This window comes from Heterodontus francisci, chromosome 43, assembly GCF_036365525.1.
Source record: "Heterodontus francisci isolate sHetFra1 chromosome 43, sHetFra1.hap1, whole genome shotgun sequence".
Taxonomy (NCBI): Eukaryota; Metazoa; Chordata; class Chondrichthyes; order Heterodontiformes; family Heterodontidae; genus Heterodontus; species Heterodontus francisci.
The window spans coordinates 16,076,518-16,102,408 of NC_090413.1; the positions used below are offsets into that span (position 1 = coordinate 16,076,518).

Consider the following 25,891-nt stretch of genomic DNA (forward strand, 5'->3'; position numbering starts at 1 on the left):
CCCTTCTCAGGAGGGTACACAGCTACCGAAGAGTTAAGTGTTTCACCCTGATGCTCCAGACATCCTGTTGTGGGGCAGTCTTGATGGACCAGATAGCATTTTCTGTACCATTTCTGTATGTTCGCTGATTAAGGTCTTGATGAGAATAGCTCAAAAATTGTCAGTGCAGCCTCACATTTACACCAAAGTCTGTTCCAGACAGTATTGTTTAACAAACTTGTTCCTTAAGGTCAAGTCCAATTGCCTCCCAAATCTGAATTAAGACTTCAGACCTTAGGAACAGCACATCTGCTCTAAAGTACATAATTTACTGTAAAGTGATTTGAACGCCCTGATGAACAGCACTAGATATTTCTTATTTCTTCTAAAGTAGCTCAGAACAGCTCATAATTGTAACGGCTAGGGTTATTTTGGTTTTGTTTATATAGCTGGATGCAATGTCTCCTGGTGGGGAGTCTATTAGCTGTGATACTCATCTCTTTACTTTAAATAGAGAGTCAATTAGCAAAACAGAAAGGACTTCTGAGTTCCTCACACCTGCTGTGTTGCTGAAATTTGGATTGTTGATTTTACTCAAGCTGTTGTGGTTCTTTGCCTTCCATTTTGGCTGATACTGCTGGAACATTCTACGTGGCTTTCTGTATGGACAGCAGCCATCCCACAATTGTTTTTTTCAGTTCATTTGTTTTGTGGGATGTGGTTGTCACTGGCTAGGCCAGCATTTATTGCTCATCCCTAATTGCCCTTGAACGGAGTGGCTTGCTCGGCCATTTTAGACGGTATTTTAAGAGTCAACCACATTGCTGTGGGTCTGGAGTCACATGTAGGCCAGACCAGTTAAGGATGACAGATTTCCTTCCCTAAATAACATTAGTGAACCAGATGGGTTTTTGCAACCATCAATAATGGTTTCATGGCCATTAGACTAGCTTTTAATTCCAGATTTATTAACTCAAATTTCACACCATCTCCTTTGGTGGGATTCAAACCAATGTCCCCAAAGCATTAGTTAGGGCTCTAGATTACTAGTCAAGTGACATTACCCACTACACCACCTGCAATTGTGCTACTGGTCAGGCATTTGATGGAGTTCTACTGACAACAGTTCCCTTCCTTGGGTCACAACACCATGAATTGGACATTTTCATTGTTGCTGCATCAAAATCCTGGAACACTCTCCCTAACAAGGCGTACCTGCACCACATGAACTGCAATGCTTCAAGAAGATGGCTCACCACCACCTTCTCAAGGGGCATTTCGGGATGATGTTTCTAAGGTGGGGGGGGGGGGGCGGGAGAGAAGGGAGTGGGGGGGCAAGTGGTGGGTCTGGTGACAATACCACATGTGGATAGACATGCTGATCGAACCGCAGCTGCTGCATCAGAGAGTTCAAGGCCCATCTTGCAGGGCTTGACATTTCATTTCATTAATCTAAGCTGATGTGTCAGCATCGTACTGAGGGAGTGCTGCATTGTTGGAGATGCTGCCTCTCAGATGGCCGAGATAAGGTGAGGCCCCATCTGCCAGGTCAGGTATACATAAATAATCCCAGGACTTGAAGAACCAGGACTTCTACCAGAATCTTGGTCAACATTCAGCCTTCAAGCTAACTACCAAAAACAGATTAAATCGGGGCTTTTTGTCCCATTTGTTCTTTTCATGTCCTTGCGACACGGAAATTAGATGTCATGTTTGTTCATAGAATTAATGACTGCACAAAAAATTGCTGTGGAGCATTTGGGATGATTTGAAGATGTTAAAGGGAGTATTTTAATATATTTCAATCTTTCTCCCTGTACAATGGGCTGCCTTCAGGGGCACAGAACAACGTGTCAATTGAGGCTTTCACTCCCCGCTTCCAAAATGGAGCTCTACTGGCAACAGTTTCCTCTCAGAGTAACACACCATCCCAATCTGGACATGTACCCTCATTTCTGCAATGTCGCGAGGTCAAAATCCTGGAACTCCCTCCCTGACAGCGCTGTGGGTGTTCACCACATGGACAGCAGCGGTTCAAGGAGGCCCACTATCATCTCAACTAGAGATGGACTCAAATGCTGGTCTTGCTGGCGACACCCAAGAATGAATTTTAAAGAAATGCAAGAGGTTGGTGACAAGTGTGCTGAGTAGTAAGAGTACAATTTTAATCTGGCCACAGATGGTCCAAAATGCTCAGTCCTTGCGCACAGGCCAGCTATGTCTGTATGACATTTTCCTGATGTCGCAGATGCTCCTTAATGTTGTGAAACCACATTTGAGCATCAATGGGCCAACTTATCCAAATACCACTAGTTCAAAGCTTGTTGCCTTATTAGTATTGATCCTTAATTCGAGGTGTTAGAGCTAATGAAAGCACTAACATTAGAAAAAGTTACACATTATAAATAGCACTTTTGCCAGTAAGGACCAGTTTTAGAGCCAGAATCTAGGGCAAGTGATGAGTCAGTGCAGAGGGAGCTTTACTCTATCTAACCCCATGCTGTACCTGCCCTGGGAGTGTTTGATGGTGACACTTGCAGAGGGAGGTTTACTCTGTATATTAATGTTACCATTGGATGTTTGAAACAAGTGTTCGATTTCCCAGTGTCTGACCTTAAACCTAATCAAATAGTAATTAAAATGTAATAAAAAACTGCTTTAATTCCGTTTACCTCCACAACAAAGATTAAATAACATTTAAAAGGGGAGGCGACAGGAAGTTGCATTGTTTTCTAGTTTGTTCCTTTGCTCAGCGATGTTGAGCTGTGATATAACAGATGCAGGAATCCCTTCGATGTCTCATCCAGTGTCCACTCTGTGATTGGGCTTGGACAGTGATCAACCAAGGTGGGAGATGCCACGAGGATGAAGAGCAATCACAACACGAGCCCCATCTCCTCCTCGTCCGCCTGTTGCATTTCTGAAGGCTTCATTTCTTAAAGCTGGAGTTGGTCGTCAGGGAAATGAAATGTGCGATTATGAAGCCTCACAACTTTGCTCCAAAGCTCTCCTGGGCTGGACTTGGTGGCTGATTGGCCAGAGGCTGCCAAAGCTTGGACGAGCACTGGAGTCATGTTGCTGAGTCTCAAGCTAAAGTTGCCCTTTAAAAATGAAAGCACATCCCAACATCGAGCTAATTACCTGCGGCAAGTTGAGTGGACACTCGCTCGACCGCAAAATCTGTCTCCATGTCGTTTCAACCAACCGAGGGTCATTACTTCATGCATATGGTTGTGTGTTAACTTAATAAAGCTCTTTGTCCCAGAGTTAGCAGCTTCTTAACGGGCTTTTCCAAGGCCTGAAGCCGATCTTAAACGTCCTCCAGGGAGCGTTGGGCAGAAACAGCAATTTCTCTCAATTAAAGACACATTTGTTAGAAGGAATAAGATACATCTCTCTGTAATGACCTGACACAAGTCTGTGGTAGCCACTAAGCTTTGTCTCTTAGTAATTGCTGAGGGACTTCTTAATCCCTGAAAGCTTTTTTGCACAATAACAGCTGATCAATGCAAAGTGAGAGAGAGAGATCTCCTCACACTTTGTAATAATCAGGAATGCAAATGATAGTTTGCGAGCTGGTTTGCAGCAAAAAAAAAATCAATTTAATATCACACTTTGAATTAGCAAACAGTGAATTTGGCATAGAAACAGCAAATGCTGGAAATACTCAGGTCAGACAACAGCTGTGTAGAGTGAAAGAGTTAACATTTCAGTTCGATGATCTTCTGTGAGGGCTGGAAAATATTGAGAGAAGTAACAAGTTTTAAGCAAGCACAGAGACAGGGAAAGCATGAGAGGGGAGGAAAGAACTAAAGGGAAGCTCTGCGATAGGGTGGAAGACTGGAGAGATTAAATGACAAAAGGGACGATGGTGTCATGCAAAAGGTGGAGGTAATGGGACAAGTAAAAGGAACAAAAGATGGGTCGAGAGGAGGCTTAAATGGAAATAACAGAATCATTAGCAACGGCTGCTGTTCGAAAACACAAGGGGATAGGTTATGATCTGAAATTGTTGAACTCAATATGGAGTCCAGAAGGTTGGAAAGTGCCCAGTCTAAAGATGAGGTGCTGTTCCTTGAGATGACATTGAGCTTCATTGGAAGAGTGTCAGAGGCTGAGATCGGAATGAGTGTGGGGCAGAGAATTCGAATGTCAGGCATTGGAAGCTCCGGGTCACCCTTGTGAACAGAACGGATGTGTTCTACAAAGCGATCACCCAATCCGTGTTTGGTCTCCCCAATGTACAGGAGACTGCATTGTGAGCGGCGAATGCAGTATAGTAACTTGAAAGAAGTACAAGTAAATGAAAGGAGTGTTTGGACCCAGGACAGTGGGAAGGGAGGTGGTAAAAAGGGCAGGTGTTGCATTTTCTGCACTTGCAAGCAAAGGGGAGTAGGTGCTGATGGAAGGGCAGACCAGGGGTTGCAAAGGGAAGGATCCCTTCCGAATGCTGAAAGGGGAGGAGAAGGAAGATGTGTTTGGTGGTGGCATCACACTGGAGGAGGCAGAAATGGTGGAGGGTGATGCATTGAAGGTGATGGCTGGTGGGGTGGAAGGTCAGGACAAGGGCAACGCCATCATGGAAGATAGATATGGGGTGAAAGCAGATATGCAGGAAATGATCGACAGTCGTTCCCTGTCAACTACAGTGGAAGGGAATCCTCAACTGAAGAAAAAGGAAGACATCTGGGGAGAAGTGGTATGGAAGGTGTCATTATCAGAACAGTTGCAAAAGAAACAGAGGAACTGGGAGAATGGAATACAGTGCTTATAGGAAGTGGGCTGGGATAATGTTTGAAGCTAATTTCCATAGCGAGGTCTTGGCTAAGGCTTTAAAACTAATGGGATTGTTGAACGATCCTATTCTCTGTAGGATCCCTCCTATTTAAAAATAAATCAACCCCACCTATCCAGCATAGCATCATATCCCTCAGTCCCCTTTATTTCTGAAAATACATCCAATTGTCTTCTGAATCCCTTTTATCTTCAGAAGCAATTCCAATTTAGACAGTCTACCTCAAAGTGTTTTACTGCTGCACTTGTTCCATACTTTAGGATGAAAAACTTGCACTTGACTTTCCTTGATGTTTCCAACTTGGTCGTGTGCGTGCATTGGGTTTTGATTCTTTCACAAGTGAACAAATTGAAGGAATTAATGTTGCCAACTCCTTTGATCTATATGATATAGAAAAATCTTAATCTTCATGTCGACATATCAACATTTTCCACTTTAAGTTCCTTTATTTACGTGCCCCTTCCAATGGAGGTGATACAATGCCACTACTGGACAGATCGTGTAATTAAAATGTGACAAGTTTACATAGGCAGTTCCCATTATAAATGTGGACACAGGAGCTTATAATGACAATGTAAAAAGAACGTTTAATAAAATGTACAGTACTGAGGCCATTCAGACCATGCTGTTGTTGCTGCTCCACATGAGCCACCTCCCACCTATTGTCATCTAACACTACCTGCTTATCTTTCCAAAGTTAAAACAAAACAGAAAATGCTGGAAACATACAGCAGGCTTAGGCAGCATCTGTAGAGAGAGAGAGAAACAGTTAATATTTCAGCTCGCTGACCGATGATCAGAAATGCATATCGTTCTATTGACTTTATAAATTACACACATATCCTGGGCCAATTGTAATCCCAACTGTGCTTCATCCGAAGACGACACTTGGGTTTTCCTCTGTGTGTAACGCCACAAGATGTCGATTAGTGATGTATTAATTTTCCTGTGTGCGTCAAGCACTTATTTGGGAAGCACTTTTCTGTGGCACAGCCACGTCTGCAGCTGTACACTTGCCCCACCAGATGGAGCATTACAAACCAAGTCACTGCTGATCCCCAAATCTACACCAACTATATCGCCAATACCCCCTGAGGAGGTTTGCTTTGCCCTGATTGCAAGTGCCATTGGCAATCCAACAGTAATCTAGAACGCTTGAATTGTTTCACAGAAAGAAAATACGAAAGCAGGGAAGCACACCAGCACTAATCAGTTTTGCTTATTTTGCATTCCTATTCAATCTGACTGCTGGAGGATTTGGTTCCACAATACTGCCTTCACATAAATAAAATCTTTGGATTAGCACATTGTAAAATGTTCAAAAACACCGAGAGGTTTCACATTTAAACCCAGTAGAATTGATCACAAGAGCACACCAATTCCCATTATTAATAATTCGGAGTAAAGCTCCTCACTTCTACTTGTTTGTTGAGGGAATTAGGAGAAGGGAGCTGTGGTGCTGAGGGTGGGGATGGGAGCTCATTCCCTGATGTTGGTTGTTGATCCCAATGTCTTCAGTGGGATCTTGCTGTATGAAAATTGGCTGCCCCGCTTGGCTGTAAAACAGCGATTACACTTCTGAAGTGACTAATTGGCAGTAACACATTTTAAGTTGTCCCGAAGACATGAAAGACCTCATATAAATGCAAGCTGTTTCTCACTTTGCCAAAAAAATAATTAAGGTGCCACCATTTGCTTAAACAGAGGCTGACCCGCCATAGCTACAATCTAGTCATCACCACATTGCTGTTTGTGGGAGCTTATTGTGTGCAAAACAGCTGCCACGTTTCTGTCATCGCAACAGTGACTGTGCTTCAAACAGTACTTCATTGGCTGTAAAGCACTTGGAGATGGCTAGTGGTCATAAAAGGGATATATAAATGTAAGTCTTTTTCTTCTTTCTTTGAAGCTTGCCTGCCTTCTCCGTGATAATCTAGCACTCCGTTTTTAAAATGCAGTCAGCTCTCTTGCGGTTGGCTTTGAGAGTCACTCACTCACTGCTGCTGCAACTATAAAAATAATTCGGTAATATGGCCCGTGACCAGAGGTTGTCTGCCATCAAGCAGTCCAGCCAATGACCCTGACCAGAGCTCGAAATGTCTTAGAAAGAGTTGTCACTCAAAATGGAAGATTTGCATTTATCTTGCACCTTTCACATCCTCAGAGCTCTTGACAGCCAATTTTATAGACTCATGTATGTCACTGAAGGAGGCCATTGGGCCCATCAAGTCCATGCCAGCTCTCCATGGAGCTGCACAGTCAGTCCCACTCCACGGCTCAATCCCCATAGCCCTGCGAGTATATTTCTCTAAAGTGTTCATCCAACATTCCTCTTGAAGGCATTAATAGCCTTCACTTCCACCACCCTTGTGGGCAGGGAGTTACAGGTCATTGCCACCCGCTGTGTAAAAAAGTGCTTCCTCATATTCCCCCTGCATCTTTTGCCCAAAACTTTCAATCTGTGTCCCGAGTCCTTGTACCATTTGTTAATGGGAAGAGTTTTTCCTTGTCTAACGTATCTAAGCCTGTCATAATCCTGTACACTTCTATTAAATCTCCCCTCAATCTCCTTATTTCTAAGGAGAACAAACCCATTGGTAAAGTGCAATCTACAAGTCAAATCAAGTCCAAGATCCCACAAACCATAATGCGACAATGGACAGATCATCTTTAAGTGATTTTGGTTGAGCGATAAATGTTGGTCAGGACATTTTGGGAGAACTCCCCTGTTCTTTGAAACAGTGGCCATTAGATCTTTTACATCCACCTGAGAGGGCAGACGGTTTAATATCTCGTCCAAAAGACGGCACCTCTGGCAGTGCAGTACTCCCTCAGTACCGCACTGGAACGTCGGCCTGGATTTGGTGTTGAAGCCTCGGAGTGGGATTTAAAGTCAACCTCCTGACCCAATACGCAGGAGGGAACGGAGGCGGGCGGCCAAGTAATTTCATGCCGCCAGTCGGCGTGCCAATTTGCCAGCCCCATCCTGCCTCCAAGCCGTTTTCCAGGAGGCCAGATTGGGGGCAGGACAGCTGCTTACCCGCAAGTGGTGGATAACTAGCTGAGGTAATTTAAAGGCCAATTATCCGAGGCTGACTTGAATTTCGCAGTCGGCCTGCGGGCCCCCAGCGGCATCAGGAGCGTGGATCTGGCTGGAGGTGGCCTCTTGGTGGCGGGTTTGGGAGGGGGCAGCAGTCCTGGATGCATTTCAGGAACCCCCCCTACTGGTGACCTGGCAGCTGTGGCCATTTTCTATTCCAAATTTTTTTTTTTTAAGTTGCTGAAGAGTTACCTCAAGATGGAGGTGCCCTCCCCCTTTTACCTGCAATGGCAGGCCACAGTTCCTTCCATGCTGGAGGGCCTGCTATTAACCCTCCAATTTTGAAAGCCCGCCCACTGTTCTTAATTGGACGGCGAGGCTGACCTCTGGCCAATATCCAACCAAAATCACTGTTGGGTGACTGTTCCCAACACAGTGCGGTGTCGGGACCTGTATTTGACCCCCGTGTTGGAGTCCAAACCCGAAACACAAAATCCTGTCCAGAGGCAGGTGTGCTACCAATCGAGTCACACTGACAGCTTCACTATCCAACTGCTACTACCTTCGGACTGGGGTCTGTTCTTCGATCCATGATTGGATGACAGCAAGCAACTGCATCTCTGATGATTAAAACAAACAGACATTCAGGAATATTGAATGTATGACCTGTCTGACACGGCATAGAATGTTTTTCAATGAACTCTGTAATTCTAGCAAATTGGCTGATATTCTCAATTATACCCAGCCTTATTAATTTGCAGTTATGAAGAGCACCATAGACAGTGCAGGAGAAACTGAACTAATGAGAGCAATTTTAATTGAACCCAGCCAACACCATCTGATCAGCCTCCCATTCTACTGCCTGCCCACATTTAGTTTCTATTGAAATCAAAAGTAAATACAAGGTAACACATTCTGGAGTGAAAGGAGGGGAAGACGGGAGATGGGAAAAGGGCACATAGCTGGGGGCGGGGGAGAGGAGAGAGAGCAAGGGTAAGGGGACAAGGAAGGAGTGATATGGACAAGGGGAAGGGGCATGTGGGGGAGGGGGGTGGTCAAGGAGCCTGGGGAGGGGTTAAGAAAGGGGAGATGGGGAAGAGGAGAGGCTGAGAGAGAGGAAAGGGAAAGTAAGAGGAGAGGAAAGGGTATCAAGAAGGAGAGGGGGATGGAGTTTGAGCAAGAAAGAGTGAGAGGGAAGAAGGGGAATGGAAAAGACAAGGAGGAAAAGAGCAAAAGCAGGAGATGGGAAAGGGGGAAATGCAGAGGGGAGAAGCATTGATAGAAGGATGGAGGGGGGAGTGGCAAAAGGTAGAAAGTGGGGGAAAGAGAGGGTGAAAGGAAAGAGGAAAAGCAGAAGGAAAAAGGATTGGTAAAGGGGAAAGGGAGGGAGAGCACAGCAAGTTAAAAAACGTTAAACACGTCGCATCTGATGGAATTAGATGCCTCTGAAAGGAGTTTTTTAGAAACTCAATTGAATGTTTTTCCATTCCAGAAAAAGGTGACACTATTTGAGAATTCAGGCAAACACCAATTTCCGTTACATTGCCCCAGGAAGACCGTAGGAAGAAAATCAATTGAATTATTTAAGACACTTACTTGGGTAGTAAGATTAAGGGATTTGGGGAAGGGACAGACCAATGAACAGGGAGAGAGCTGCTGTGATTGAGACAATGACAGCACAGGTTGTATGGGCTGAATGCCCCATAAGATAGTACATGGTAGAAAGGGCAGATGGGCTGGAACACCATTGAAAGAAGCTGAATGTGACTTAGTACGGTAATAATTTATGAAAAAACTCTGCTTGGACCTGGGTTCATGTCTATCAGACCAATGAGTTGGAGGTCATCCTGTGCTGGCAGTAACTTGTACAATGGTGCTGGATTGCCTGGCAATCCAGTGCTTGATAAATCCAAATCTGTAGTCATATTCTAATCCTTACTCTAGGATTTCCTAATACCTGGATCTAATTTTAACTTCATGCTGTAAAACCAATAAAAAAAAATACAAGAAATCTCTTCACTTTACAAATTCTATTCATACGACACCATTGTCACCTTAAGATAGTTTCCACCCATTGATAAAGTCCTGGGACATGTAAATTGCTGGTTCAGGGCTGGTGAACATCTTGTGTCAAGAATATGCTCCTCAAATCCTTAGCTTAGAAACAGCCAGCGTGCTTTGAAGCCGAGGGGGGGGGGGGGGGGGGGTGGGGGGATGGTGGAATTAATTTGCGCATCTCCCATTTTGCAGGACCTGCTGGTTTATACGCGTCACTGGAGTTTGTGCGGAAGTTACGTAAGCGGGGTGGAGAACTCCAAGGAAATTCAGCTGCAATGAAACAAGAATGCCTTGCATTTATGTTGCACCTTTCATGTAGTAAAAACATCCCAAGGTACTTCAAAGGAGCATTATCAAATGTTGACACCGAGCCCACAGGAGGTGAGATTAGGTCAGTGACCAAAAGCTTGGTCAAAGAGTTAGGTTTTCTAAAGAGTCTTAAACGAGGAGAGAGGGAGAGGGAGGGAGTGACAGTGAGAGATGCAGAGAAGTTTAGGAATGGAATTCCACAGCTTAACACCCAGACAGCTGAAGGCATGGCCACCAACGATGGAATGATGAACATGCACAAGAGGACAGAATTGGAGGAACACGGATATCTCGGAAGGGTGTAGGGTTTCAGAAGGTTACAGAGATAGGAAGGGGTGAGGCCACGGAGAGATTTGAACATGAGGGGGAGCTGCTGGACCAGGAGCCAATATAAATTAGCGAGCACAAGGGGTGGATGGGTAAACTGAACTTGGTGCTATAATATTCTGATAAATATTTTGTACTATGCCTTAAAGTTTAAGAGTCTGATGGTTAAAACAATGGGAGTTTATTGAACATGTCTTGCATCTAAGGTTTGCTCTACCATTTCCCACGAGGTTCGGTACAGATTAAATTACATCACTTCCCGTGATGATGCACAGTCTATTTACATAATCTGCCCAGTAACAACCCAATATCCACTATATTATATTATACTACAGGAGTGAGTTAGGATATGGGCATGAAATTGTCTGATCCTGATCAGGGCACACCATTGGAAGGGTGCAGCTAGCTATTCCACTTTCATACCAGGCCCATGCCCTGCACTCACAGTATTCACCTTGGAGGGGACAATATGATTGCCAATCCTCTAGGATCGGCCTGAACAATCCAGGAAGTAAATGTGAATGCCCTGGATTCTGCTGCAAGCAAGCTGGGGAGAAAATTAATGGGGTGCATTAAAAGTATTTTATCCACTTTTTGAGCATCTGGCCTTCATTTGTCACAAATGTCCTGGGAATGGAAAACAAAAAAGGTGGACGGATGGATTTTTAAAAATTCATTCATGGGATGTGGGCGTTGCTGGCCAGGCCAGCATTTATTGCCCATCCCTAATTGCCCTCGAGAAGGTGGTGGTGAGCTGCCTTCTTGAACCGCTGCAATCCATTTGTTGTAGGTACACCCACAGTGCTGTTAGGAAGGGAGTTCCAGGATTTTGACCCAGCGACAGTGAAGGAACGGCAATCTAGTTCCAAATCAGGATGGTGTGACTTGGAGGGGAACTTGCAGGTGGGTGATGTTCCCGAGCATCTGCTGCCCTTGTCCTTCTAGTTGGTAGAGGTCGCGGGTTTGGAAGGTGCTGTCTAAGGAGCCTTGGTGCGTTGCTGCAGTGCATCTTGTAGATGGTACACATTGCTGCCACTGTGCGTCGGTGGTGGAGCGAGTGAACGTTTGTAGAGGGGGTGCCAATCAAGAGGGTTGCTTTGTCCTGGATGGTGTCGAGCTTCTTGAGTGTTGTTGGAGCTGCACCCATCCAAGCAAGTGGAGAGTATTCCATCACACTCCTGGCTTGTGCCTTGTAGATGGTGGACAGGCTTTGGGGAGTCAGGAGGTGAGTTACCCGCCACAGGATTCCTAGCCTCTGACCTGCTCTTGTTGCCACAGTATTTAATATGGCTACTCCAGTTCAGGTTCTGGTCAATGGTAACCCCTAGGATGTTGATAGTGGGGGATTCAGCGATGGTAATGCCGTGGAATGTCAAGGGGACATGGTTAGATTCTCTCTTGTTGGAGATGGTCATTGCCTGGCACTTGTGTGGCATGAATGTCACTTGCCACTTCTCAGCCCAAGCCTGAATATTGTCCAAGTCTTGCTGCATTTCTGCACAGACTGCTTCAGTATCTGAGGAGTCAGGAATGGTGAACATTGTGCAATCAGCGAACATCCCCACTTCTGACCTTATGATTGAAGGAAGGTCATTGATGAAGCAGCTGAAGATGGTCGGGCCTAGGACACTACCCTGATGAACTCCTGCAGTGATGTCCTGGAGCTGAGATGATTGACCTACAACAACCACAACCATCTTCCTTTGTGCTAGGTATGACTTCAGACAGTGGAGGGTTTTCCCCATTATTCCCATTGACCTCAGTTTTGCCAAGGCTCCTTGATACCATACTCAGTCAAATGCTGCCTTGATGTCAAGGGCAGTCACTCTCACTTCATCTTGTGTTCAGCTCTTTTGTCCATGTTTGAACCAAGGCTGTAATGAGGTCAGGAGCTGAGTGGCCCTGGCGGAAACCAAACTGAGCGTCACTGAGCAGGTTATTGCTGAGCAAGTGCCACTTGATGGCACTGTTGATGACACCTTCCATCACTTTACTGATGATTGAGTGTAGGCTGATGGGGCGGTAGTTGGCCTGGTTCGACTTGTCCTGCTTTTTGTGTTCAGGACGTACCTGGGCAATTTTCCACATTGCAGGGTAGATGCCAGTGTTGTAGCTGTACTGAAACAGCTTGGCTAGGGGCACGGCAAGTTCTGGAGCACAGGTCTTCAGTACTATTGCCAGAATATTGTCAGGGCCCATAGCCTTTGCAGTATCCAGTGCCTTCAGTTGTTTCTTGATATCACATGGAGTGAAACGAATTGGCTGAAGTATGACATCTGTGATGCAGGGGACTTCAGGAGGAGGCCGAGATGGATCAACTCGGCACTTCTGGCTGAAGATTGTAGAAAATGCTTCAGCCTCATCTTTTGCACTGATGCGCTGGGCTCCCCCATCATTGATGAGGATATTTGTGGAGCCACCTCCTCCAGTTAGTTGTTTAATTGTCCACCTCCATTCACGGCTGGATGTGGCAGGACTGCAGAACTTAGATCTGATTTGTTGGTTATGGGATCGCTTAGCTCTGGCTATTGCATGCTGCTTATGCAGTTTGGCACGTAGATATTCCTGTGTTGTAGCTTCATCAGGTTGACACCTCATTTTGAGGTATGCCTGGTGCTGCTCCTGGCATGCCCTCCTGCACTCTTCATTGAAGCAGGGATCGTCTCCTGGCTTGATGGTAATGGTAGAGTGGGGGATATGCCGGGCCATGAGGTTACAGATTGTGGTTGAGTACAATTCTGCTGCTGCTGATGGCCCACAGCGTCTCATGGATGCCCAGTTTTGCATTGCTAGATCTGTTCGAAATCTATCCCATTTAGCACAGTGATAGTGCCACACAACACGCTGGACGGTATCCTCAATGTGAAGGCGGGACATAGTCTTCACAAGGGTTATGCGGTGGTCACTCCTACCAATACAGTCATCGACAGAAGCATCTGCGGCAGGCAGATTGGTGAGGACGAGGTCGAGTATGTTCTTCCCTCGTGTTGGTTCCCCCACCACCTGCCGCAGACCCAGTCTAGCAGCCATGTCCTTTAGGACTCTGCCAGCTCGGTCAGTAGTGGTGCTACCGAGCCACTCATGGTGATGGACATTGAAGTCCCCCACCCAGAGTACATTTTGTGCCCTTGCCACCCTCAGTGCTTCCTCCAAGTGGTGTTCAACATGGAGGAGTACTGAGTCATCAGCTGAGGGAGGGCGGTAGGTGGTAATTAGTAGGAGGTTACCTTGCCCATGTTTGACCTGATGCCATGAGACTTCAAGGGGTCCGGAGTCTATGTTGAGGACTCCCAGGGCAACTCCCTCCCGACTGTATACTGCTGTGCCACCACCTCTGGTGGGTCTGTCCTGCCGGTGGGACAGGATGTACCCAGGAATGGTGATGGCAGTGTCTGGGACATTGTCTGTTAGGTATGATTCTGTGAGTATGACTATGTCAGGCTGTTGCTTGACTAGTCTGCGGGACAGCTCTCCCAACTTTGGCACAAGCCCCCAGATGTTAGTAAGGAGGACCTTGCAGGGTCGACAGGGCTGGGTTTTCTGTTGTTGTTTCCGGTGCCTAGGTCAACGCTGGGTGGTCTGTCCGGTTTCATTCCTGACTTCGTAGCGGTTAGGTACAACTGAGTGGCTTGCTAGGCCATTTCAGAGGGCATGTAAGAGTCAACCACATTGCTGTGGGTCTGGAGTCACATGTAGGCCAGACCAGGTAAGGACAGCAGATTTCCTTCCCTGAAGGACATTAGTGAACCAGATGGGTTTTTACAACAATTGACAATGGTTTCATGGCCATTAGACTAGCTTTTAATTCCAGATTTATTAATTAAATTCTAATTCCACCTTCTGCTGTGGTGGGATTCGAACCCATGTCCCTAGAGAAATACCCTGGGTCTCTGGGTTACTAGTCCAGTGATAATACCACTATGCCACCACCTACCCGATTGAGAGGAGTGGATTGAGAGGACTCAGCAGGTCATGTGATAAAACCTTGCGGCAGCAAAGTTTGTTTTGCTAGGAGCATGACATTCCATCTTCGCTGCCTCCGGAGAATACTTGGCATCAGGTGGCAGGACCGTATCTCCAACACAGAAGTCCTCGAGGCGGCCAACATCCCCAGCTTATACACACTACTGAGTCAGCGGCGCTTGAGATGGCTTGGCCATGTGAGCCGCATGGAAGATGGCAGGATCCCCAAAGACACATTGTACAGCGAGCTCTCCACTGGTACCAGACCCACCGGCCGTCCATGTCTCCGCTTTAAAGACGTCTGCAAACGCAACATGAAATCCTGTGACATTGATCACAAGTCGTGGGAGTCAGTTGCCAGCGTCCGCCAGAGCTGGCGGGCAGCCATAAAGGCGGGGCTAAAGTGTGGCGAGTCGAAGAGACTTAGTAGTTGGCAAGAAAAAAGACAGAGGCGCAAGGGGAGAGCCAACTGTGTAACAGCCCCGACAAACAAATTTCTCTGCAGCACCTGTGGAAGAGCCTGTCACTCTAGAATTGGCCTTTATAGCCACTCCAGGCACTGCTTCACAAACCACTGACCACCTCCAGGCGCTTACCCATTGTCTCTCGAGATAAGGAGGCCAAAGAAGATTACCCTTTTACTGACATGGAAGCTTTTGGTCCTGACAGTTCCGTGCAGCTCTCCCTGTTCGATTTCACTACAGGAGAAATAATTTGATGAATTAAATGGAAAGCTGCCAGTTCTGGTGTCCCAGTATACCAAGTCTCAGGCTGTGATCTCTGACTCCCGGCTCAGTTTCCACACAGTGTGGATCTTTGAGAGCAGTGTGGAATTGCTTTCTCCAGATGACCGACAACCTTTCCCCTTTTTCTTTGAGTGGCTCCTATCACCTGTCAGACTTTGAGCTATCCAGCCCTGCTACTGTTGATGGCCACGGGTGATGCAGTCAGTGAGGTAGCTGGTGAACATTACTCTTTCGGAAAGATGCTAAGCTGTGATCCTAGGAAACAAGCGAGATGTTGTCGAAATAAGAGCTGCCATGGAGACAAATAAAATTCAAATTAAGAAAGAACAGGTGAAGGGCAGTTTTGTATCTGAGAGAAACACAGAATCAAAGAACAATACAACACAGGCCACTTGGCCCATCATACCAATGCTAGCTCGGGTTAGCTCCAGCTCAGTTGGTAGCACTGTCACTTCTGAGTCAGAAGGTTGGCGCTCAAGTCCCACTTGAGCACAGCAATCGGCTGACACTCCTGAGGAAGTGCTGCACTGTCAGAGGTGCCTGTCTTTCAGATGAGATGCGAAAGCAAAGTCATGCCTGCCCTCCTGGGTGGGCGTAAAAGATCCCACAGCCCTATTCTGAGGAGTAGGGGAGTTCTCCATGGTGTCCTGCCCAATATTTATCCCTCAATCACCACAAGTAAATATTATCTGGTCATCATACTGCTGTTAGTGGGATCTTGCTGTGTGCAAATTGACTGCTGCATTTCCTACATTACAGCAGTGACTGCCCTTCATTTGCTATGAAGCACTTTGTGATGTCATGAAAAGCACTATAGAAATGCAAGTCTTTAAGGGTCGGATTTTTCTGAGAGATGAATAAACGTCACTAGGTGTTTGATGGACTTGTATTTGTCCATAGATTTCTCTATGGCAACTTGCTGTCAGCCAACTACCCAAACACAGCGCCCTCCATCGGGCATCCAAGACATATCTGTGCATCTTGTGAACCAGATTGAAGAGTCAATGAGCAGCACAGAGTCTGAACCAGGAAACAATAGGTTAACAAATTCAATGCCAAATCAGGCACAGAGAGCAAAATAAAGGGAACGAGATTGGATTAAAAAGAAAAGAAAAAAGTGAAAGGACAACTTTCTTTAAAATCTCCAACAATGATTAAAAGCTGGAGGAATGAGACTGCACACTTGTCAGTGTTAACTTTCAGTGCCAGGGAGGTTGTTTGACAGCAATTAAGATTTATCACACCATTAAAAGAGTTGTCAAACTCGAATCGATAAACCCAAACTTTCTGGGGCAACTTTAGTCCATGCCCATGATGTCAGTGCAGTATAGGACTTCACACTGTTCAATATATTTGCATTGCGAGCTAGACAGCGAGAGACCATTTTCGTAGAGTTTTGGAGCAGCGGTAGATATCTGACAGCGGTTTCCAGATTTCTGGGTTTAACTGCACATGTGCATTCATGGAACATTGCTGTCTGATTTTCAGATCAGTAATGGTGAGCATTTAGAGCCTCACCTATATTTTAACGGAAAAATACCGCCCAATATTTCCTTCATACAGGTATCCAGTTAGCTTCCAGCTCTACACTTTTTTTTTCATGCTTTGATTGACCTGCCATGCATTTCCAGCATTTACCATATTATATTTTGCTTTCACTCTGCAACTAAAAACCTGGTAAGCAATTGGAGACTGCTAGCACTTAATTTGCAATATTTCGCAGAGTTGCAGCTCAGGGACTGATTCCCAACCTTGATGCCCTGGCCTGTGCAAAGCACCGGTTTATGAGCAGGATGTGGGAATCAGGCACCAGTGATTTAACAAGCTCAGCATAATGCTTACAATATCCATATTGAACTAGTGTGCAGTAAGGGCTTGCAGGCAACTGCAGAACATGACCAGCCCTGTCAGAAATCCACGGATATTTCACTAAATCCTTGGAGATTTTGCCTGAAAAATCTGTAGGAATCCTTGGATCCGCAGAGGGGCTTTGGGGGCGGGGGGTGTCAAATGAGACACGCACAGGATTTTAATGCAAGCACGTCCTATAATGACTGCCGTCAGGGATATGAGAATTATTCCGCATCTGGGATGTGGCAGCTCATCTGATCGACAATACCACTTTGTTTTGCCATTTTGTTTTTGTCTTCTTGCTTCTTACCCATTTCAAAACTTTAGACACAATAAAGGCTACCCACTGAACTCTCCGTCTCTTCCACAGAGGGTTTTGAGGATAGGGTTAGCTTCTTGGCTGCAAGCTAAACTGTATAAAATATAGTTACTACATTGAGTTATCAGCGACAGATTGATCTCCTCGACTAGTTTCAATCGCCTGGCATGGCGTGGAGGGGTCAGAGAAATTTCCCAGATTCATTCCTCCAAATTGATTGGCTTTTGAACCGGACTTTTGTCTCTCCCAGGAGATCAGCTTGCTGTTGGGGCAGGGAGTCTATGTATTGTGACACACCAGGTGTTGCAATTTTGTGGAACAGACTGGATGGACTAGAGGATCTCTAACTGACCGTCACTACTTGTATTAGGTGATGGAGAGGGGAGATCAGAATTAAATCGGCCGAAATTTCCATTGGGCAGGGGGGCCCTGCCCACCAGCTGAGAAGTCAGTGGCAAGCCCACCTCCGCCGGCCCTGGGGAGTCAGACCGGATTTTACAATCCCCAGGCCCTTAATCGGTCTTGGGCGGGACTTCCACCTCACCGAGGCAGGAAGTCCCGCATAACGGAGCTGCTGGTCAATCAGCGGGCTGACAGCTCTTAGTCCCAGCAGCGCCACTGGGAGCAGTGGCCACTGCTGAGACTACACCCAGCCACCACAGCAAGAGGAAGGATGGCCCCGGAACTAGATTAAGTTGTTGGGGCCTCGCCAGGGACAATCGGCTAGGCCCCGGCAAGGCGTGGGGGAGGGCAGTTAGGGGGGCAGTGTTGCGCGGTGGGGCCGTTTGGGGCTTCAGGGGCGGCCCTCCGTGGGGCACAGGGTGCCTGATCAGGAGGGCTCCCCGCCCAGCCCAACAGAAGGTGATCTAGTTTCATCAGTCGGCCATTTTGAGGCCTCGGCCACCCTCCAGCCAAGGGTAAAATCCCCATGATCGCGGGAGGAGACCCTTAAAGTGCCAGATAATTGGCTGCTTAGGGGCCTTAATTGGGCTGGGGTGGGCGGGCAGTTTCTCGCCGCCGCTGCCCTGCATAACTTTGCAACGTGACTAGGACGGGGTTGTTAAGGGCCTCCCGCCCCCTGCATTCCATTTTCCTTACCCGCCACACTCACCCTCTCGTTTCAGGGGTGTAAAACACCTGCCAATTTGTCCACACTACATGATCACAAGTTAAATACAAGTGGGCGGTACAGTGGCGCAGTGGTTAGCACCGCAGCCTCACAGCTCCAGCGACCTGGGTTCAATTCTGGGTACTGCCTGTGTGGAGTTTGCAAGTTCTCCCCGTGTCTGCGTGGGTTTCCTCCGGGTGCTCCGGTTTCCTCCCACATGCCAAAGACTTGCAGGTTGATAGGTAAATTGGCCATTAGCAATTGTCCCTAGTATAGGTAGGTGGTAGGGAAATATAGGGACAGGTGGGGATGTGGTAGAAATATGGAATTAGTGTAGGGTTAGTATAAATGGGTGGTTGATGGTCGGCACAGACTCGGTGGGCCGAAGGGCCTGTTTCAGTGCTGTATCTCTAAAGTAAAACTAAAGTAAAGTGATGAAGGTCATTCGGCCCATCTTGGTTCATTCACCAAGACAGATCCCAACTGCACCTCTTCACATAAAAGTGTCATGGAAATCTGGATCTCTTTCTTCAAAAAAAAAGAACCATCGAGGCTGCTGGCCAATTGAACATTTGAAAACTGAAAATGATTTTTGTTTGGCAAGAGCATTAAGGTTTAGAGAACAAAGGTAAGTAGATGGAGTTAAGCTATTGATCATCCAGAATCTAATTGAAAGCGGAACAGGCTTGAAGGGCTGAATAGCCTCCTCCTGTTCCTATGTTCCAATCCCTCCATTTCAGCATCCAATGTTCCCTAAATGACACCAGTGTTATTGCTGCCACTATTTTATCTGGAAGTTTATTCCACATTGTTCATTCTGTGTGAAGAATGTCCTGCAATCAGCCCTAAAATTACTTTTTGCTAGTTTGAATCTATATCCCTTAGTCCCAGTCCCACACTTTAATCTAAATTAATATTCAGGCTCGACTTCTTATATTCTCCCTATCATATTTACCTCTACAGGGTCACCTCTACGATCTCTCCATATTAATTAAGCCCATGTTTCTCCAGCCACCAGCCTCTGGCACTACCAATCAGCCTTGTGATTCTTCATTGCACTACCTCAAGCAGCTCGGGATCAAAACCGGGCACCGTACACAAGTTGCAGTCTGACCGGAGTGCTGTACAATCTGATTACCATCTCTGACTGTTTTGGCTGCGAAGGGCATTTTTAGTTTTGAGTCTGTTAAGGCTCCTAGGTTCCCTTCGGCCCCATCGTTAGCAGAAAGAGAGCTCAACTACTCCATTCAGGACATGCATATGCCATCTTGTGCTCACTGCATTGTACCATCTCCCTTCAAACACTGGGCATGTCTGCAGTGCCAGCATCTTGCCACTACACAAAACCAGTGAGTACCACAGCGTGTCTGCATGCAGCAAGATCGAGACAACATCAAGGCTTGGGCTAATGTGGCAACTAACATTTGCGCCACACAAGTGCTGGGCAATGAGCATCTGCAACAAGACAGCCAAATCACCTCCCCTTGAGTTTCAATGGTACTAGCATTGACGTTAACATTATCAGCAGATGCGTGGAAAGATCCTCATCTCCAAGTTCTGCTCCAAGTCACACACCATCCTGACCTGAAATCTCTGTTCAGTCATCGTTGCTGGTCAAATTCCTGATACTCCCTCACTAAGAGCACTGTGGGTGCACCTTCACCACGCTGACTGCAGCAGTTCAAGAAGGTAGCCCACTACCAACTGCTCAAGGGCAGCTGGCATAGGCAATAAATGCTGGCGTTGCTAGCGATGCCCACATCCGAAGCAGGAAAAAAAAGCCGATTATTCCCGGATTCGGCTCAATCGTCATTATTCAGTCCTACTATTGCTTGTTTGGGCCTGCTGTTGGTGCTTCAGAAATGTTTTCTCTTTGCTCAAGCCTCTTACCATTGGTTTAGGCCTACTGATGCTATGTTTTCTGTGCTCTGCCACCATAATTGCTAATATAAATCATTCTGTCAACTATAACCAATCAGGACTATCAGTCCGTCACAAGAGACAAGGTAGCTGCCAGAATAAACTGACTTCCTTTCTCATGGGGTGGGGGTGTGGGGGGTTACTCTGATTCATTAAATAAGCTGAGAAAAGGCCTATACATGAAGTGGCTCATCTCTCGCCTCCCCCCCCCCCCCCAGTGGGTGCACTGGTGCTGGTGAAGGGGGATGTTCTGTGCCCGACATGGGCATTACAAGCCGCTCAAAAATCTCCATGTCAACAAAGTGATTGCACTGCTCCTCCAGGCTCATTATGCACTCTGCCCCCGTCTCTAAAAAAAGACAGGCCTGAAAATTGCTACAGGGCCTGTTAATGACTATATTATCAAGCAGGAGAGTTAACTGGCCACGGGGAGATTATGCCAACAATCCAAATGAAAGGGAATATGAAAGTTGTCGTTTTGTTGCCGACTCCATTGAAATCTTCGCCTTGATTAAGAGTGTGTCTTTTCTTGGGGTGTAATTATGGTTCAAGTATCTCCAACAGGGACACAATTAATTCATCTTCTCGGTCAGATCTGAACAATGTTCTCCTCTGGTGGCGTTATTTCTCAAAGCACGCAGGCTAATTAAGCAGCTGATTGAGATCATTATTGGGAGGTTAGTCGATGGCAAGCAGTTTCAGGACTGAGCTAATTCATTCCAGTGCATCCCTTTGCTCGGCTGGGTCAACCCACCACTGAGTTAATTAGTAAGAAGGAGAGATGCAATAAGCGGAAGAGAGAAAAAGAGACACTGAATTGTTGGAGCAAACTAAAGTTTGATTGGACAAAGTAGCTTGAAAAAAGCATTTGGGATTGACAAAAGATTCCTGTAGACAAATTATTCACTGCCGTGGAGCACTTGATAGCAAGAGACGATTGATGGAGGTCGGAGTCAGAGCAGAAATCAGGGGATATGGACAGAGTCCTGAGGAGATGTAATGTGTTATGGTAGAACAGGAGAGAGGGGAGAAAAATATTGAAAATCCAGCAAAGAGAAGGCTCTCATGGCTCAGAGATGTGGCAAAAGGTGGATAAACCTAAAGGTTGTGGACCACCCCTGCCAGCCATCTCCTACTTGAAACACTAGCCCACAATTCCTCTATTCCCAGTGGCCCTGGTGTAACCATCCGTCATCACCAGCACTGCTGGCCAAGGGAAAATGGGAGCAGTCGTTAAGGTCTGAAGTTGTGAAACTCAGTTACAGCCAGAAGGTTTTAAAGTGCCCAGTAGAAAGCAGTAAATCACTGGATCAAAGCAGTCTCAGTTCGGAATAAGAGACATTGTCAAAGATGGTGAAATCTGTCATCCCAGCGGATGCAACCAGCTATGAAGAGTTCCCGGACTGTCCAGGGGAATTCTGATTGGGGATAGAGGAGAACCTAACCTACGTAAAAAAAAAAAAAAGGATTTTGGGTGAGAATTGGAAGTTCATAACCCCCTCATCTCAGTCCCAGTCATTGTGGCGATAATCTCCAGCATTGTGAATTGCCTCCAACCTTTTTTAAAATGGCAAGGGAACTGAATATTAATGCCCTTCCTGATATCCTTGAAGGTGTCCATCTCAACGCCTGAAATGCAACGTGTCATGCATTGCCTCTGCTGTTCTGTACAGAGAACAGACTATACGCAACTGCTAGCCGGTGCTCTCAGCTGGTCTAGCAATAGTTTATGAACTTGCTGTCTTCGGCCCCTTGATCAGAACTCTATTTTGGACATTGACCAACATCTAACAGAAAGGAACGCGTTTGAAAAGTGAAACTGTCTCTCCTTTCTCCGTTCCAGAGGAGAATTCTGCAGCTTTCCACCATTTCCGATTTTCTGTTCCAACTAATTGATCATTTAACGAACGTTTTATATTTCCCTTTTAATTCATTCTTGGGTTAGGATTGGAATTTAGGGCTCACCCCAAGAAATTAACTGACTTTAGTGACAACTTCACAAAATATGCAACGACCAGTACTGACTTAGATGCAATATTACACTAGAATTTTGTTAGAATTATGGAGGACAAAGTATATTTCACCATTTTGTTATATCCAATAATCACAAACCCAACACGACACAAATGAATTGATTGAGTTGCTTTTTTCCCCAGTCATCAGCTCTTCTGTTGACAGAATATGTAATCAGTTGAAATCTTGCCCATTAAAAAGCAACTTTGAATCCACTGAAAATATTTCTAAGATAGGAAAATGGTACATTTGAGGAAAGAGTTTCAAAATTGTAGAGGGGGCATTTAAATGTACTCTTGAAATGAAAGAGAAAGGTTTTCTTCAAGAAATTGCAAATGGCTTCACTGGGCAAATTAGCAGGAATTTCAGGAAGGTCCAGACTGTGCCTCGTATCAAACAGAAAATGCCGGGAATGCTCAGCGGGTCCTGCAGCATCCGTGGAGAGAGTAACAGAGGTAATGCTTCAGGTCAGCGATCTTCCGTCAGCTCTCTAGCATCTCGCTAGAGCATTTACAAGTATTTTCGGTTTTTATTTCAGATTTTCATGGTCTTGGTTTGACTTTCTTTTTGCAGTTCTTAACGTTGTGATATATGAGCAGTAGGGCAGAATTTCCTCTCTCCTGGTGGTGGGGGCCCAGAAAAAAGGCGGCGAACCACATGGTGGGACAGGATTGGTTGCAAGGCAATTGACAGCAAATTTAAATAATTAAGCCCCCCAATTAGGAGTGATTTAGAGAGCCTGCCGACATTTTGCCAGCGATACAGCATTCCCCCACCTCGTGTGGGGAGATGACCACCTCAAATGGAGGAAGCCTTCCTGTGGCAGGCCGGGATGCAGTCAGAGCCCGAGGCTCCATTCCCCAAGGAACAGGACCTCCAGCAGCACAGGCCACACCTGTGGCCCAAAAGCTGCCGCCAGAAGGGCTTCCCCTCCGATCAGAGGGGCCTGCCTGGTTGGCCTGTGCAAACAATTTCATTACTCCTCCATTTGGAGTCACCCTCACATTCTCCTACCTGCCTCATTAACTCTCACCTCCTTTGGTGAGGCTGCCAAGGCTCAAGAGCTGCCAGCCCAATGATTGGATCAGCAACAGCTAGAGCCTGTACACTATCTTTAGATGGCAAGCTCAGAGGTGGCCAATTAGAGGCAACTTCCAGGAAAACAGCTCCTCTGGTCTGGCTCCCGCTAAGTGCAGTCTCAGGACCCCCAGTCGGTCCCAATGTTAGGGTCCCAAAGCCAGTAGGAAAATCCTATCCATAAATCCAACACGGTTTTACCTGAACCCTCTTCTATTACCAAAGGCACCGCCTTAGTGAGATCAGTGTGGGAGAGACAACATCCAAAGTTTTTAAAAGCACCATTTTACTGGAACTTGACTGGACATTGTTTGAAAGTTTTCATGGTGAAAGCATTAAGATGACTTATGGTCTACACCATTTAAATTACTCTGAAAAGAGCAGTTGTTTTCTTGAAAGAAAAGTTCATAAAAGAACTGTTAAGCCCCAACATTTCCAGTAACATACTCTGCTTACTTTCTGAAGAAATAACCAGAGCAGTAAAAGAGATGGGTTTATATATGGTGGAGGCTGGGAGTGTGGGCGGGATCTTGCTGCTGATTGGTCAGGCTAAGTGTGCCTGTGATAGGCCACTACATGTTATTATTCTTGCTGCTGATTGGTTGGTTATTGTGTTCTGTGATTGGCCACTATACATTATTGTTTTTGCTCCTGATTGATCAGCTAATCTATCCTGTGGTCAGTCAGTGCCTGCCAATGTTCTTGCTGTTGATGGATTTTGAGTGAGTGGAGGATTGTATGTTGTTAAAGTTGGTTGCCCTTCGGTACGTTGGCTGCAGAGCGGGTAATGGTATGGCATACTAGATGTGTCAGGGGGGCCATGGAGATCTACCAACATCACACTATCCCCCAGGACAGTGACCTACACATCAGTGATATCTGGCTACACCTACTCTAGAAACACACCAGCACCCGCTCTGCAGCCAACATACCGAAGGGCAACCAGCTTTAACAACATACAGTCCTCCACACAGTAAGGATATTAGCATGTCCTGACTGACCACAGGATAGATTAGCTGGCCAATCAGGAGCAAGAATATTGGTATAGACTGACCAATCACAGAACATAATTGCCAACCAATCAGCAGCAAGATCCTGCCCACACGCCCAGCCTCCACCATATATAAACCCACCTCCTTCACAAATCTGGTTTTTTTCTCAAGAAGGTAGGCAAAATATTGCTGTTGGAAATGTTGAGACATTATAGTTCTATGAACTTTCCTTTCAAGAAAACAAATGCTTTTCTCAAAGCATTTTACATAGTGTAAACCATAAATTATCAAACTCAACCTTGAATGGGCATTTTCTACTTTTTGCAAATGGAATGTTAATAATTGTCACTTCTACTCATTGGAAGAATAACACAAGTGCAACTTTGGGTTGATGTTTCCACTTGCAATCGAAACCAGAACTAAAAGCTAATGAATATAAGATAGCCACTAATCCAATGGGGAGTTTCGGGAAACTTTACTCAGTGAGTGTTCAGAATGTGGAACTCACTACCACAAGAGGTAGTTGAGGTGAATAGCATAGATACATTTAAGGGGAAGTTATATAAGGACATGAGGGAGAAAGGAATAGTCAGTGGGGTTACAGGAAGGGTGGTGGGAGGAGGCTCACGTAGAGCATTAACACCAGAATAGACCAGTTCACGATTTGGGGGCGATCGTTGTCCTCCGTGTCCGAGGATTAGAGAGAGAGGGGATCAATTAGTTAGCACTCGCACTCCTGAGCACCTTTCAGTGATCCCAGTCAGAAAGTGGGTGTCTGATGACGGAAGGACAGAGCTCGATACTATTTCTAACACCATGCCTGCATTCACTGCCTGGTCTCAAACCTAAAGAGCAGTCACTCAGACAAGGAACTAGAGAATTCTCATGGAACCAAACCCCACTAATCACCAGCTCTGTCAGGAGAGGGTACAGGGAGAAAAGACACCAATTCCACAAGAGGGTACTTAACCTATTAGCTTAAAATATTCACTTTGTGTTCATATGAGACAATATTCCCTACTTTAGGATTTAATACACAGAGGATGATGATGAAGGTGCCCTGGAAACTGGTGATGGTGAATAAATAAGCCATCATGTCGGGATCTCCCTGAAGCTGAAACAATCCAAATATCCAAGTACAGCCCAGGATAAACACCTGAGCAATGGCTTTAAACCACACTTTGCAATAGTTTCTGCTGGATGAGTTTGGCCTAGACTATGGGATGTCTTCAGTCTTATCAGCAGAAATCTAGCCAATTAGGACTCGACTGCATCCACACTCATTCTGCACATCTCAAGTGATTTGACAGCCACTTAACTATTGAAGAAATGTTAATTCTTGTAATATCAGGAAAGAAATGAGGCGTAGCTTTGAAATTGCACAGCCTGTTTAA

The 25,891-nt window shown here is 46.0% G+C and overlaps 1 long non-coding RNA gene across 1 annotated transcript in view; it reads right to left on the minus strand.

The window, feature by feature from the left end:
• Positions 1-5,333: 5,333 nt before the first annotated feature.
• LOC137355825 (uncharacterized) overlaps positions 5,334-25,891 on the minus strand; it is a 29,058-nt gene continuing 8,500 nt past the window's right edge. Inside the window, exons 2-3 of the long non-coding RNA XR_010970969.1 lie at positions 8,377-8,434; positions 5,334-5,521 (exon numbers count right to left, since the gene is read on the minus strand). This is a non-coding gene — a long non-coding RNA (uncharacterized lncRNA). The remainder of the gene's footprint in view (positions 5,522-8,376; positions 8,435-25,891) is intronic.